This window comes from Rhinolophus sinicus, linkage group LG02 (assembly GCF_036562045.2).
Source record: "Rhinolophus sinicus isolate RSC01 linkage group LG02, ASM3656204v1, whole genome shotgun sequence".
NCBI classification, from domain to species: Eukaryota; Metazoa; Chordata; class Mammalia; order Chiroptera; family Rhinolophidae; genus Rhinolophus; species Rhinolophus sinicus.
The window spans coordinates 1,324,081-1,337,798 of NC_133752.1; the positions used below are offsets into that span (position 1 = coordinate 1,324,081).

At 45.2% G+C, this 13,718-nt stretch overlaps 1 protein-coding gene and 1 long non-coding RNA gene across 5 annotated transcripts in view; one reads left to right on the plus strand and one right to left on the minus strand.

The window, feature by feature from the left end:
* Positions 1 to 5,418: 5,418 nt before the first annotated feature.
* LOC141568955 (uncharacterized) lies at positions 5,419 to 13,537 on the minus strand. Of its 3 annotated transcripts, none has more exons than XR_012492294.1 (3): positions 13,431 to 13,537; positions 9,728 to 9,827; positions 5,419 to 9,633 (listed from the first exon to the last, which is right to left on the minus strand). It is a non-coding gene; the product is annotated as an uncharacterized LOC141568955 (long non-coding RNA). The 3 variants fall into 3 exon arrangements; XR_012492293.1 differs by lacking the exon at positions 13,431 to 13,537 and adding an exon at positions 11,755 to 12,726; XR_012492296.1 differs by lacking the exons at positions 9,728 to 9,827; positions 13,431 to 13,537 and adding an exon at positions 11,755 to 12,733.
* FAM193A (family with sequence similarity 193 member A) overlaps positions 12,763 to 13,718 on the plus strand; it is a 113,213-nt gene continuing 112,257 nt past the window's right edge. For both annotated transcript variants that reach the window (XM_074320347.1, XM_074320354.1), the window contains exon 1: positions 12,763 to 13,262. The gene's annotated coding sequence lies outside the window, so the exon portion shown is untranslated. The remainder of the gene's footprint in view (positions 13,263 to 13,718) is intronic.

Genomic DNA, 13,718 nt, shown 5'->3' on the forward strand with positions numbered 1-13,718 from the left:
GCACAGGAGGTCCTCCAGACACTTCCTGGGTGGTCCCCAGGGCTCAGTGTCCTTAACCCTCATGGTGAAGCCAGGAGCCAGGTGAGGCCTTTGTCCTAGGGAAGCCCGGGAGGGGAGGAGAGCCTGTGAGAGGCCAGGAGCTCCTGCCCACAGGCTGGCACTGACCAAGGGGGCCTCCAAGGCTGTCAAGGACCGGGGTGGTTTCTAATTTTTTCGACACTTAATAACTTGTGTCTGTCTTAACTAGTTTTCTTTTGTTGCCATAAAGAAATTTAATTGGTTTTTGCATGTTAATTGTATATCCAGTATCCTTGCCAAAGCTTCATTCCAAGAAGAGTCTAGATTCTGTTGGCTTCTCTTCGATCACAACCACATCACCTGCAATAAACCGTTCTTCCTTCTAATTCTGGAGCCTTGTTCCTCCTGAACGTGCTGATGCCCCCGGTCAGTACGTTATTTCACAACACGGTGTTGGTGGATATCTGTGTTTCAGTGTTTTCACCAAGAAAGTGTTTGCTGTAAGTTCTTGTAAGATAAATGTCAGGCTAGGAAAGTCCCTTTTCCAACCAGGGGGCCGGAGTTCACCTTTTATTTCTGCTGCATTACAAACATCTGACCTTATCAGTTCTTTTCCTACTTCTAACTGAGACATCATAGGATTTGTCCACTTTGCGCAGTTAATTTAGTGTGTCGCATTATTTTCTGTGTACATCAGCCTTGCATTTCTTGGATAAATCCAACTTGTTCGTGATGTTTTGTCTGTCTATATATTGCTTTGCTTTGCTAGTGTTTCTAAGGGTTTTTAGAAATCCGGGACTGAGTTATATTGACCTATCACTTTCTTAACACTGTTTGCGTCAGATTTGGGTTTCACTGTAAGGCTAGTTCCCTACATGGAGACTATGGAATATTCTCTCCATGCCCTGGACTCAATTTATTTGTTCCCTTGAATGTTAGTAGAACTCAGCAATAAAACCTCTGAGGGGCTGTTCTCATTAAGGAAAGATTTTTAATACTGATTCAATTTTTAAAAAATGTTTGAGAGGCGGGCTGGTTAGCTCAGTTGGTTAGAGCGCGGTGCTCATAACACCAAGGTCGCCAGTTCAATTCCCACCTGGGCCAGTGAGCTGTGCCCTCCACAACTAGATTGAAAACTACGACTTGACTTGGAGCTGATGGGTCCTGAAAAAACACATTGTTCCGCAATAAAATAAAATAAAATAAAATAAAAAAATACTATTCACATTTGGTAAAATCAATTTTGTTAAGTTACAAGGAATTTATACATTTCATCTCCTTACAAGGTTTGGCATAAAGTGTTTCATTAAAATGTAGTTAATCTCTGCAGCATCTTTTTATCATTACTGTTAATTTATGCCTTCCCTTTTCCATCAGTTTTATTAGAGATTTGTGGATTTCACATTCTGTATATGTTCATTCCAGTATCCAAACTCTGATCCAGTTCTGAATTTGTGTCGCTGCTGGCTCGCACAAATGATGACTTTTCTTGTCTGTGTTTTATGAACTTTTTTCTCCCTCGCTTTGAGTCCATGTGACTTGGTAGCCTCTGAAACTTCTTTGAGACCTGGATGAAGGTCGGTTTGTCCAGAAAGCATTTCCCTTTGCTTTTATGATGTGTTTAAGGTTGTTACTAGCTCAAGGCCACTATATTGATTTATCTTTTATGCTATGAAGTATAGCACACACCAGAAACACATCTCACTGAATTACCGCAAATGTACAGCTCAGTGAATTACCACCAAGCAAATGCCAATGAAATAACCAACTGCAACAATAAATAATACTGCCAGCGCCTGGGAAGCTCTGTCCTCCCTCCTAGTTAGTACACTCTGCCTTCTCCCCCAAGGTAATCGCTGTGCTGACTTTAACAGAAAGTACTCCTTTGACTATAAGTATAGTTTAATTAGCAGACATAGCCTCGATGACATAATTTAGTTTTGCCTGTTATTTGAAGCTTAAATTGATGGAATCATTTAATATGTGTTTTTGGAGGGGAAGGCTTCTTTTGCTCAATTATTTGAGATTCGTTCCTGTTGTGTAGTTTGTTCATTGTTCTTGCTGTATAGTGTTTCGTTTGGTGAATGTGCTCCCGGACGGTTTAGCCATTCCAGTCATTTAAGTGTTTGGCTGTTAACAGCTCAAAGTGAACATTGTGTCTGTCTCTTTTGATGCAGTTTTGCTCACATAGCTGTTGGGCATATACTGCAGTGTGAAATTACTGGGTTTTAGAGTATGAATATTCAGGAAAACTCAAAAATATGTGGAAATTAACACACTTTTAAACAACCAGTGGGTCAAAGAAGAAATCACAAAGGAAACTAGAAAATACCTTGAGAAGAGTGAAAATGAGAACACAAATACCATAACATATGAGACAGTGCTCGAGGGACATTTATAGTTATAAACATCTACATTAAAACAAGGTCATATCAGAGCAGGGATAAATGAAATTGAGACTTAAAAATGAGAAAATCAAGTTTAAGTTTCTTTGAGAAGATGAACAAAATTGACCTTTGCTAAACTGATTAAGAACAAAAGAGAAGAATCAAATTACTAAAATCAACAAGAGAGGACATTACTGAACTTTCCAGAAAAAAGGAGGATTATAAAAGACTATGAATTCCTGTATGCCAATAAATTGGATAATCTAGATGAAATAGACACATTCTTAGAAACACTACCAAAACTGATTCTAGAACAAATGAAAAATGAGTAGACCTGTAAGAATTGATATTCACATAGTATTCAAAACCCCAACAAAGGAAAGCCCAGGACCAGATGGCTTCACTAGTAAATTCTGTCAAACTTGTAGAAAAAAATTAACAGTAATATTTTCCAAATTCTTCCAAAATTTTTAAGACAAGGGAACACTTCTAACTCACTCTATGAGGTCAGTATTATCCTGATACTGAAGTCACACAAAGACACTACTGGAAAAGAAGAATGCACAGTAGTGTCTCTTATGAATGTAGATGCAAAAATACTCAAAGTGCTAGCACACTGAATTCAGCAGCATATTAAAAGGAGTACATACCATGACCAAGAGTGTTTTCTCCCAGGAATGCAAGGATGGCTCAACCTATGAAAATCAATGCAATACAGCACATGAATGGAATGTAGAGGGAAGAAGGACACGTGATCATTGCGACAGATGCAGAAAAAGCATTTGACAAAATGCAACACCCTTTCATGATAAAAACATTTAATAAACCAAGAATAGAAAGAAAGTGCCTCCACACAATAAAGGTCATATATGGAAAGCCCATAGCTAACATGCTCAATGGTGAAAGAATGAACCCTTTTCCCCAAATATCAGGAACAAGACAAGGATGCCCACTTGCATCACTTCTATTCCACATAGCACTGGAAGTTCTAGCCAGAGTAACGAGGCAAGAAAAATAAGGGGCGTCGAAATTGTAAATGAAAAAGGAAAAGTATCTGTTTGCAGATGGCATGGTCTTAAATGTAAAAGCCCTAAAAAATCCACAATACACACAACTGTTAGAACTTAGGAGTTTTATCAAAGTTGCAGGATACAAATTCACAAATCAATTGTATTTCTATACACTGCCAACAATATGAAAAGGAAATTAAGAAAACAATTCCATTTTCAATAGCATCAAAAATAATACACTTAGGAATAAATTTAACCAAGTAGGTGCAACATGTGTACACCAAAACATGATTTAAAGAAGTATCACTACAAAACATCGCTGAAAGAAATCTAAATAAAAAAATATCCCATGCTCGTGGGTTGGAAGACATAACATTGATAACATGGCAATATAGAGAATAATTGCAACCCCTACCAAATCCCAATGACAATTTTTTCGAAAATGGACAACCCAATCCTAAAATTTATGGAATTTCAAGCGACCCAGGATAGCTAAAACAACCTTGAAAAAGAACAAAGTTGGAAGACTCACTTCCCAATTTGAAGACATTTTCTAAGAGTACAAGAATCAAGCACAGACATACAGATCAATGGAATAAGAGAGCCCAGAAATATACCTCTCACCTCTATGGTCAGATGATTTTCAACAAAGGTTTCCAGACCAGTGGAGAAAGAAAAATCTCTCCAACAAATGGTGCTTGAAAAATTGTGGACATTCATATGCATAAGGGTGAAGATGGGTCTTTAAACCATATGCAAAAATTAATGCAAAAGGATCAAAAACCTAGATATAAGAGCGAAAACTATAAAATTCTTAAGAGAAAACAGAGGCAAATATTCATGACCTTGGCTATGGCAATGATTTTTTTAAAAAAAAGATTTTATTGGGGAAGGGGAACAGGACTTTATTTGGGAACAGTGTGTACTTCCAGGACTTTTTCCAAGTCAAGTTGTCCTTTCAATCTTAGTTGTGGAGGGCGCAGCTCAGCTCGAGGTCCAGTTGCCGTTGTTAGTTGCAGGGGGTGCAGCCCAGCATCCCTTGCGGGACTCGAGGAATTGAACTGGCAACCTTGTGGTTGAGAGCCTACTGGCCAATGTGGGAATCAAACCAGCAGCCTTCGCAGCTAGGAGCACGGAGCTCCAACTGCCTGAGGCACCGGGCCGGCCTGGCAATGATTTTTATATATGACACCATAAACAGGCAACAAAAGGAAAAATACGTAAATTCAACTTCATTAAAATTGAAAACTTGTGCGTCAAGAGAGTGAAAAGACAACCCACAGAATATGAGGAAATATTTGCAAGTCATCTATCTAATAAAGGACTGATAACCACAATATATTAAGTGTTCCTACAGTTCAACAAGAACAAAAAAAATCAACCCAATTTAAAAATTGCCAAAGGACTGAAATAGATATTCCTTCAAAGAAGATATACAAGTGGTCAATAAGCACATTAAAGGACTCAGCATCATCAGTCATGAGTGATGTGTAAATCAAAACTACAAACAGCTAGCACTTCACATCCATTAGAATGGCTATTAGCAAAAACAGAAAGTAAGTGTTGACAAAAAAGTACAGAAAGTGGAACCATTGTGCATTGCTACTAGAAATATAAAATAGTGATGGTGGGGGCATCTGGATGGCTCAGTTGGTTAAAACGCGAGCTCTTGACAAGAAGGTTGCTGGTTCAATTCCCGCATGGGATGGTGGGCTGCGCCCCTGTAACTAAGACTGAAAATGGCGACTGGACTTGGAGCTGAGCTGAGCTGTGCCCTCCACAGCTAGATTGAAGGACAATAACTTGACTTGGAGCTGATGGGCCCTGTAAAAACACACTGTTCCCCAATATTACACAATAAAATTTTTTTAAAAAATGATGTTGCTGTGGAAATCAGTATGGAGGTTTCTCAAAAAGTTAAATATAGAATTACCATATGACCGAGCAATTTCACTCCTACGTAGATACCCCAAAATATTAAAAGCAGAGGTCCAAACAGATACTGACATACCACTGTTCACAGCAACATTTATTCACAGTAGCCAAAAGGTGGAAACCCAAATGTCCATCAAAAGATGAACAGATAAACAAAATGTGGTGTGTAGTATATACAGTGGAATATAATTCAGCCTTAAAGCAGAATGAAATTCTGATAACATACAACATGAATGAACCTTGATAACATTCTGCTCAGTGAAATAAGCCAGACACAAAAGGACAAACACTGTGATTCCACTTCTATGAAGTCCCTGGAGGAGTCGAGATTCAGAGATAGTAGAATAGAGGTTTGCGGGAGCTGGGGGTACGGGGGGAAATGGTAGTAGTGGTTATTGGGGACAGAGTTTCTGTTTGCGATGATGAAATGTTCTGGAAACAGTGATGACGGTGGTACAACATGGTGAAATTAGCTAATGCCACTTAATTGTACACTTGAAAAAGATTAAAATGGTAAATTCTGTATTAGATTTTACCACAATTTTTAAATAAAAAAAGAAAGACAATAGCATAAGATAATGTTATCATTCATACATCTATATGATATATAAAATTTCACATATATACACAAATTCAATATATACATGGTTTTTATTCCTTTCTTTCCATCTGGAATAATTTTTCTTCTGCCCAAAGAACTTTCCTTAGTATTTCTTTTAGTGATTCCTGCTGGCAATAAATTCTCGCTACTGTCATTAATGTGAAAGTGTCATTATTTTACCTTTGTTCTTGTAAGTTACTCTTGGAAGATGCTGAATCCAGACAGAGAGGCTGGACGGATAACACACAGGAGCCTGAAGACTTAGTAGAAAAAAAAGTATACCCGTAAGATCAACAATTTTCAATTATTTAATAATGTATATTGCTCACATATTTAAATCATGATGTTTTGACTATATTGTATTAAATAAAACATTAAGATTTTAAAACACAAGTTGCCAATTTGTTTTTCCAATTACTCCGTCACTCCATTATTTTCCTGCTTCATTTCTGTTGCAGTCAGCTGTCCATTTCTTGAAGATAATGTGAACATTTTCTCTGGCTGAATTTTTTTTTTTGTCTTTGTTTACAGCAATTTTATAATGCTGTGCTTAGGTGTGGTTTTGCTTGGTATTTATCCCATTTGGAATTCACAGAGATTCCCCAAACTGTGGGTGGGTATCTTTCATCAATTTTGGAGAATTCTGTGGCATTCTCTCTTCTTGCCTTTTGGGACTGCAGTTACACGTATGTTGGACTGTCAGGTGTGTCTCATATGTCTTAGTCTCTTTTCTGCTTTATCATTTTTTTTCTCTGTGCTAGTTAGGATGTTTTATGTTGACTTATCTTCCAGTTAATTAATCTTTTCTTGTGCTGTGTCTAATCTACTTTTGATCTATTATCAATTTTAGTTATTTTTTAGTTCTAGTTAATTTTCTTACAAAGCTCAATTCTCAGGTGATAGTCTCCATCCTTTCATCTATATTTTACTCCTTTTCCTTTATTTTCTTGAACATGTTAGTTGTAGTTATTGTACAGTTTTGCCTGCTAACTCCAACATGTGACTCACCCATGGGTTTGTTTTTGTTGTCTTTTGTCCTTTTATTTTCAGTCAATTGACCGTGTGTCTTGACATGCCTAGAAAATTTTAATTGGAAGCTGAATTTGTGCATGAAAAATTGGTGAGGCTACAGATATCTTCTTCTGCAAGGTAGGGCAAAACAGGAGCTAATCGCTTTCCTCTGATCACACATGAAGCTGTGTTGCAGGTTGGTGAGGTTCTGTCCTCTGTTGGTTCACATCCCACTGTTAGAATCCTTTTACGGGCTTCCCACTGGGCAGCAGAGGCCCTCTCCCTGGTTCGTCCTCATCTATAATCCTCATCTTCTCAGCCTGATGACATGCCAAAGCCTCTACTCTGCTTTTCAGGGTTTTTCTCATGTGTTTCTTAGTTTCCTGACTACAGAGTGTGAGAATTTGGTAACGTCGAGGGAGAAACTGTGTCCAGCTCAGTGATTTACTCATCCCATCTCACTGGGGTTGTAGCCCCGTCTCCAATTTTTTCTCTCCAGCCCCAAAAGCCTCCCCAGTAGGGGTCTGAGAACTGGAAAACAGTGCAAACTGGACCCTCTAGTTCTGTTTTAAGTAGCTGTCCAATTTCTTAAATGTATGTTCATGTTTCATATATATAGGTCTAGTTAATCAGTTATCAAGAGTACACCCTGACTACAGGTGTTCCCGTGTCAGTGACTGTCAGATGTGCTCTATCCTATCCACCATCTATCCATCCTGCCTCAGGTTCAGGTATCAGGTATCTTCAAATGTCACACATTCATTTTTTCCTCACAGCCTTCCATCTTCCTGTTCCAATTTGGGCTGATTCTTAAGTTTTTTTGTGTGTGTTTTTTTTTAATTAAAAAAATCGGATGTAACTCCTTAGGATGTTGTCCCACCTCCTCTATTGAACTGCTTTCTTTTCTTGCCTCTTTTTCATGCCGGTCTTCTTGTTCTACTTTCTGGATAATTTCCTTAACTTTATCTTGAGACTCTTCTATTGGATTTCTTTTACAATTTTTGCTACATTTTGAATTTCCAAGCCTTTCTCCATCACTCTCAAGATCAGGTGACCTTGGAGGTCACAAATCAGTTACAAGGTGGAGAGAGATTTAGCAACCTCAGGAGGTATGCGGGAAATGGACCTACTAGTACTTGCCAGTTTGTTTGTGATTATGTTGAGTCTGTTTACTTGAAAAATACAGTTTGAATATCCAAGTGTTTTTTGTTTCCACATATAATAACAGTTTAGCTGGTTATACAATTCTACATTGTATCAATGTCTTTTCAGAATTCTGAAGGCCTGGCTCCACTATTTAGCATCCAATGTTAAGACATTTTAGTAAGATTCTTTTTCCTGCCTTTTGTTTTTTGTTTTGTTTTAAGTGTGACTTCTTTTCCACCTCAATATTTCAGGCTGTTTTGTTTATCTGGTTTTCTACAAGTAATCATTGTCCTGGGTGGACTCTCAGTCTGGGCACTCAAGCACTTATTATTTTTGATAAATTGTATTCTTTCTTTCCAAAGTTACTTCCCTCCATTTTTCCCCCCTAGACCTCTTCCTGGAAAGTTGTTGGACCTCCTGGATTGAACTTCGAGGTCTAATTTCTCTATTTTCTGTGTCTCTTTGTTCTATTTTCTGGATAATTTCCTTAACTTTTCTTGCAACACTTCTATTGAATTTCTTTTACAATTTTGGCTATATTTTTAATTTCCAACACTACTTTCTTAAATAACTTTGAGGCTATTAGCAGTGTTTAGAAATTTGTTTCCAATTCCTTCCATTAACAGTTTGTCTGCTCCCCTGAACACACACGTTTTTGCGCTGGATCCAATTTCTTAAATGACTGGTGATCCTTGACTGTCTCTTAATGTTTACATGTGACATGTCTAAAAGCTGATTAGAAGCTCCATATAGGCGGTTTATTGACCTGCAGGCACCGATTTTGGGTGAGTGTCAACAACTGCCTACTTCTTTAGGGTCCCCTAATGGTAATATGTCCATATCCGTTCTCATGTTGTATGGTGTCCGCATAGAATTCCCTGTGACCTGCTTTGGGGGAGAGGGAATCCTGCTGCTGTGGTTCTGCTTGGGGCAAGGAAATGACCTGAGCAGGGGCGTCCAGCTGTTCTTCCTGCAGACTTAATAAAGCCAGAAATTAGAAAAGGCTTCCTAGGTAATGATTCGTTGTTACATAATCCTCACTGGTTATGAATTATGAGATAATTGTCTATAATTTTTCTTACAAAATTGTCTTGTGGTACTAGTACATAGTCACATCTTGGTTAATAATATTTACATGAAAGTACCACAGCTTCACTTTTACAAAAATATCCAACGTGCCACTTTTTCCTGCAAGTTAGTTCCAAGAGGCTTCCAGGATCAGGAGGGTGCTCTGAGCGCCCGTTTTTGTGCTGTAACCCTCTCCAAGCTCCTGCAGGCTGAGCTGCTCTTTCTCCTAAGAGGACACAGACCCTTTTTGGCCCTTACGTCCTGCATTCTCCCTTGTGATGGTTAATTTTACATGTCAAGCTGACTGGGTCATAGTTGCCTGGACATTTGGTCAAATATTATCTTGGATGTGTCTGTGAGGGTGAGATTAACATTTGGATGAGACTAACATTTGGATGGGCGGAGTAAAGCAGATTGCCCTCTTCTGTGGGTGAGCCTCATCCAATCAGTTGAAGGCCTGCAGAGAACAAAAGGGCCTGAATAGAAAAGACGGAACTCCTGCTGCCTGACTGCCTCAGAACTGGAGCTGGATCATTGTTTTTATTTCCCACCTTTGGACTCAAACTGAAACATCACATCTTCCAGGGTCTTGCGCCTGCTGGCTTTTTGACTGGAACCACACCATGAGCTCTCCTGGGTCCAGCTTGCCAACTGCAAATGTCGGGATTTGTCAGTTTCCATCACTGTATGAGCTACTTCCTTGTAATAAGTCAATTTCAGTGTCAATCGCTTTCTCTCCATATACATATACAGAGGGTGCCAAAAAAGTGTATACACATTTTAAGGAAAACTGTATTCATTGCAATACTCAATATATACCCATAATAAAAGATGAATACAAGTCACGTTTGACTTCTGCAATTACAAGAGGCGCTCAAAGTTGTTACCATCAGCGTCCAGACACTACTGATGACGGCGAACTACTGCTTGAGCAACGTTGACCAAGGTGGCCACTTGTATCTGTTTTTTTGCCACCCCCAGTATATATATCTATATCCTATTGGTTCTGTTTCTCTGGATAACACTGACCTCAAGGGAGTTCAAATTGATTCTTAGGGGAGAAACAAATCTTAGATATTACAGTATTACAGTGGTGTGTGGCCCTCCAAAGTTCAACGATACCAGACAAAATCTTATTCCTGAGTATTTGTTTTTCACCTTTATTTCTTGTTAATTTTTTCTTAGGGGTCGATAATGAAAAACAAAGGTAGAGAAGCACTGCTTTATGCCTTTGCTTCACTTTGGTCTCCCAGGAGCACCTTCTCTGCCCCCTACGAGACTGTCACGACTGTCCTGGCCTCCAGTCTTACTCCCTGACCTCCATTCTTGACATAACAGCCAGAGTTCTATAAAAAAAAAATATACGTCCTACCATGACGCTCCCTGCTCAAAACCCTGAATGGGTCCCAGCAACATTTAGAATAAACACCGCATTATGGAGACGTGTAGCTTCTGCCACTTGCACGTGCTCTAGCCACAGTGGCTTCATGGGTTCCTGGGACATGCTGAGCTTTTCCCGGCTCCAAGTCTGGCCTTGCTGAAAGTCCTTTGCGTGAGAGTCCTTTGAGCTCTGGCTCAGCTCACCTCCTCAGAGAAGCTTCCCTGTCCCAGCTCCCAGAGGAAGTCTCGATTGTATCACCCTGTGCTCTCCTGGAACTCCAAAGTCACCCCATTCTGGGGACTGCGTCTGACTATTTGGGTGACTTTGGGCAAATCCCTTAACATATATGAACTTGTTTCTCCTCCCTAATATAGGGCTAATGGTGCCTATCTCGAGAGTGGTCATGTGGGTGAGGAGAGATGATACAGCAGCAGGCAGAGTGGCTGGTGCATAATGGCTTGACAAATGGTCTTACTCATTCACGCAGCAAATACTGGATTGGTGTATGCCCAGCTCCTGGTTCAGAGGTGCATGAGGAGTCACTCCCATGCTTTCTCCTCATCCCCTGAGACTTCTCTGGGGATACTGGTGAACCCCCAGAATGCCCATCCAGTGCCAACATGCTATGACAAGGGGTAGCACAGGGGCCATGGGAGAAGGGAGCGTCTGATCCAGCCCGTGTGGGGTGGGACACCCGACACTGTCCACCCAGAGGAGTGCTGAGGGAGAAGTACCAGGCACACGGCCCCACCCACCGGCTCAAATTCCACCTTCCGGGCAGGGTCATCCAAAACACTTCCCGAGCGGTGAGGGGCCTTTATTCTGCAGACAAGGAGTCAGCAGGGCTTTTTGCAGAGGGTTGATTTGATCATATTAGCTGTTCTGGTTGTGGCGTGAATAATGGGTCAGAGGATTAGGAGGCCATGGTTGCAGCTGGGGCAAGCGTGACAGCGAGGCCACAAGACGTGGGCAGGTCCAGAGCTAACGGCTGTGAGGACCAGGAAAGGGTGTAAATGGAAGCCCTCATACCATCCCAGTGCCAAGCTCCACGGCACCACGGTCTGTGACTACCCATGGAACCAAAGAGGGGAAAACATGTCCTTTTGTGTGTCGGTATTTGCGATAAGTGGGGCCCTCTAGGGCTCAGGGCCAGGGCAAGGGGTCCCCTCTTGTCTGGGTGTAAGGGCAGAACTGTACCTGGGGCTTGCGGAAGGTGGGCAAGGCGCCCCAGCAAGGAGGGTCCAGGCGGAGAGCGCTGGGCGACCCGAGGGTCTGACCCGGTTCGTGGCCTGTGAGGTGGGTGAATGCGAGGCCTGAGAAACGGTCCCGGGGCCTTGCAGGGTCGCCAGGCACCAAAAGCACAGGGTTACTGCGGAGAGGGGTGCAGGCAGGGGCGAGCTCGAGAAGGTCGCCTTGCCGCCAGCGCTTCTAAGCTAACGGCCGGTCTGCGCGCAGGGCTCCTGGGCGAAGGCAGCCCGGCACTGCTTCCCGCGGTCCGCTGTCCACGGCGGCTGGGACTCTCGGGTAGCAGCTCCAAGCTCAGCCATGATTTCAAGGCGCTCTACGAATCCCCACCCAAGTCCGCGAAGAGGGTCATTCTAGTCCCCATTGAGTCACCTGGACTCGGGCTAGGGGCCCGGCCCAAGGTCACTGGGCCATTCCGGACCGGGGAGGGTCGGGGCCGGCGGCCTGGTGCATCGCGGGGGCCCCGCCGGCCTGCGGCCACCGGTCTGCGAGGCGCAGGGGCGTCTGAGTGCCTGTCAGAGAAGCGGAACTCCTCTGCTCTACCCGGGTAGTTCTCCCACTGCGGGGGACGCGGCCGCACGCCGGCCCGGCCCCTCCGCCCAACTACAATTCCCAGAAGGCCGCGCGGCGTGGGCGGTGCCGGGCGGTGCGGAGCGCGGTGGTGACGTCACCTTCGCCTCCATCTCCCCAGCTCCGGCCCCTCGCGGCGTCGAGGCTCTCGGCCGCGCACAGCCTGACGGGAATCAGGGTTCCCCCGCCGGGTGCCCCCAGCGGCGGCCTGGGCACCGGGACTCCAACTCCCGGCGTGCCTTGCGCGCCGGCGCACGTTAACGGCGGGAGGGGGAGGGCGAGGCAGAGGAGGAGCGGCGCTTGGGAGGGCGGAGTGAGGCGGGAGGGGGAGGGCGCCCACACCCCTCCCCCTCCCCGCCGCTCTTTCCCCCTCCCCCGACGTAAACTGGGATCCCTTTCCCCTTGTGTCCGCCATATTGGACTCTAACTCTGGTCAGCGGCGGCGCCGGGCCCGGTGGAATCGCCGTTCCTCCCGCCCAGCGGCCTCTCGGCAACACCCGCCCGCCCGGCCGTCCCCGCCCGCCCGGAGGCGACCCCGCGCAGCGCCCCCCGCCCTCGGCCGGCCGGAGCGCCCGCTGCCGCTTCAGCCTCCCCGCCCTCCCCGCCCTCCGTCGCCGCCCGCGCCCCGCGCCCGCTGCGCGCCCTCCCCACCCGCCGCCCGCCATGAGCCCGGCCGACGCCAAGCGCGGGGCCAAGCGCAGGAAGAACAAGCGGGGCGGCGGCGGCGGCTCGGGCGGGGGCCACGGCGGCGCGAGCGGCGGCAAGGCCAGCCTGGCGGCGGCGCTGCGCGGCTCCCAGGCCGCGGGCCTGGCGGCCCTGGCGGCGCGGCGGCGGCCAACGGGCCCCTCGGCGCGGGCGCGGGCGGCGCCGCCCCCGGAGGCTACTTCGAGGTAAGCGGCGGGGGCGGGGGCGGGCAGGGCGGCGGACCGCGAGGGCGCGGGGCCGGGCCCCGCGCGGGTAACGGGAGGCTCGTGACAGCCTCTCCGCGGGCGCGGCGAGCGGGTGCGAGGCGCCGCGCACCGGGCATCTCCCGGCCGAGGCGGCGCCGCTCTGCCCACCTGCGCGCCGCTGTCACGGCCCCGGGGGTGGTGCCATCTCGCCGCGCAGAGCTCGTCCTTGAAATTACTCGCGTGCGGTTCCAGAATAATGAGAGTCAGGTGACAAGCGGGGCTTCCCTCCGCAGGTCCCAGTGCCGTTGAGTGGTGTCTGCTGGGCCCGCCTTCTCCAGGCCCCTGCGGACGGTCACTGCAAGTGCCTGGGAAGCTGTCCTCCTGTGTGGGCATTTGAAAGCCACCTGACAGCCCTCCTGAGGCGGCAGCCCGGCCCCTTCGTCCTTTGCTTTTCAG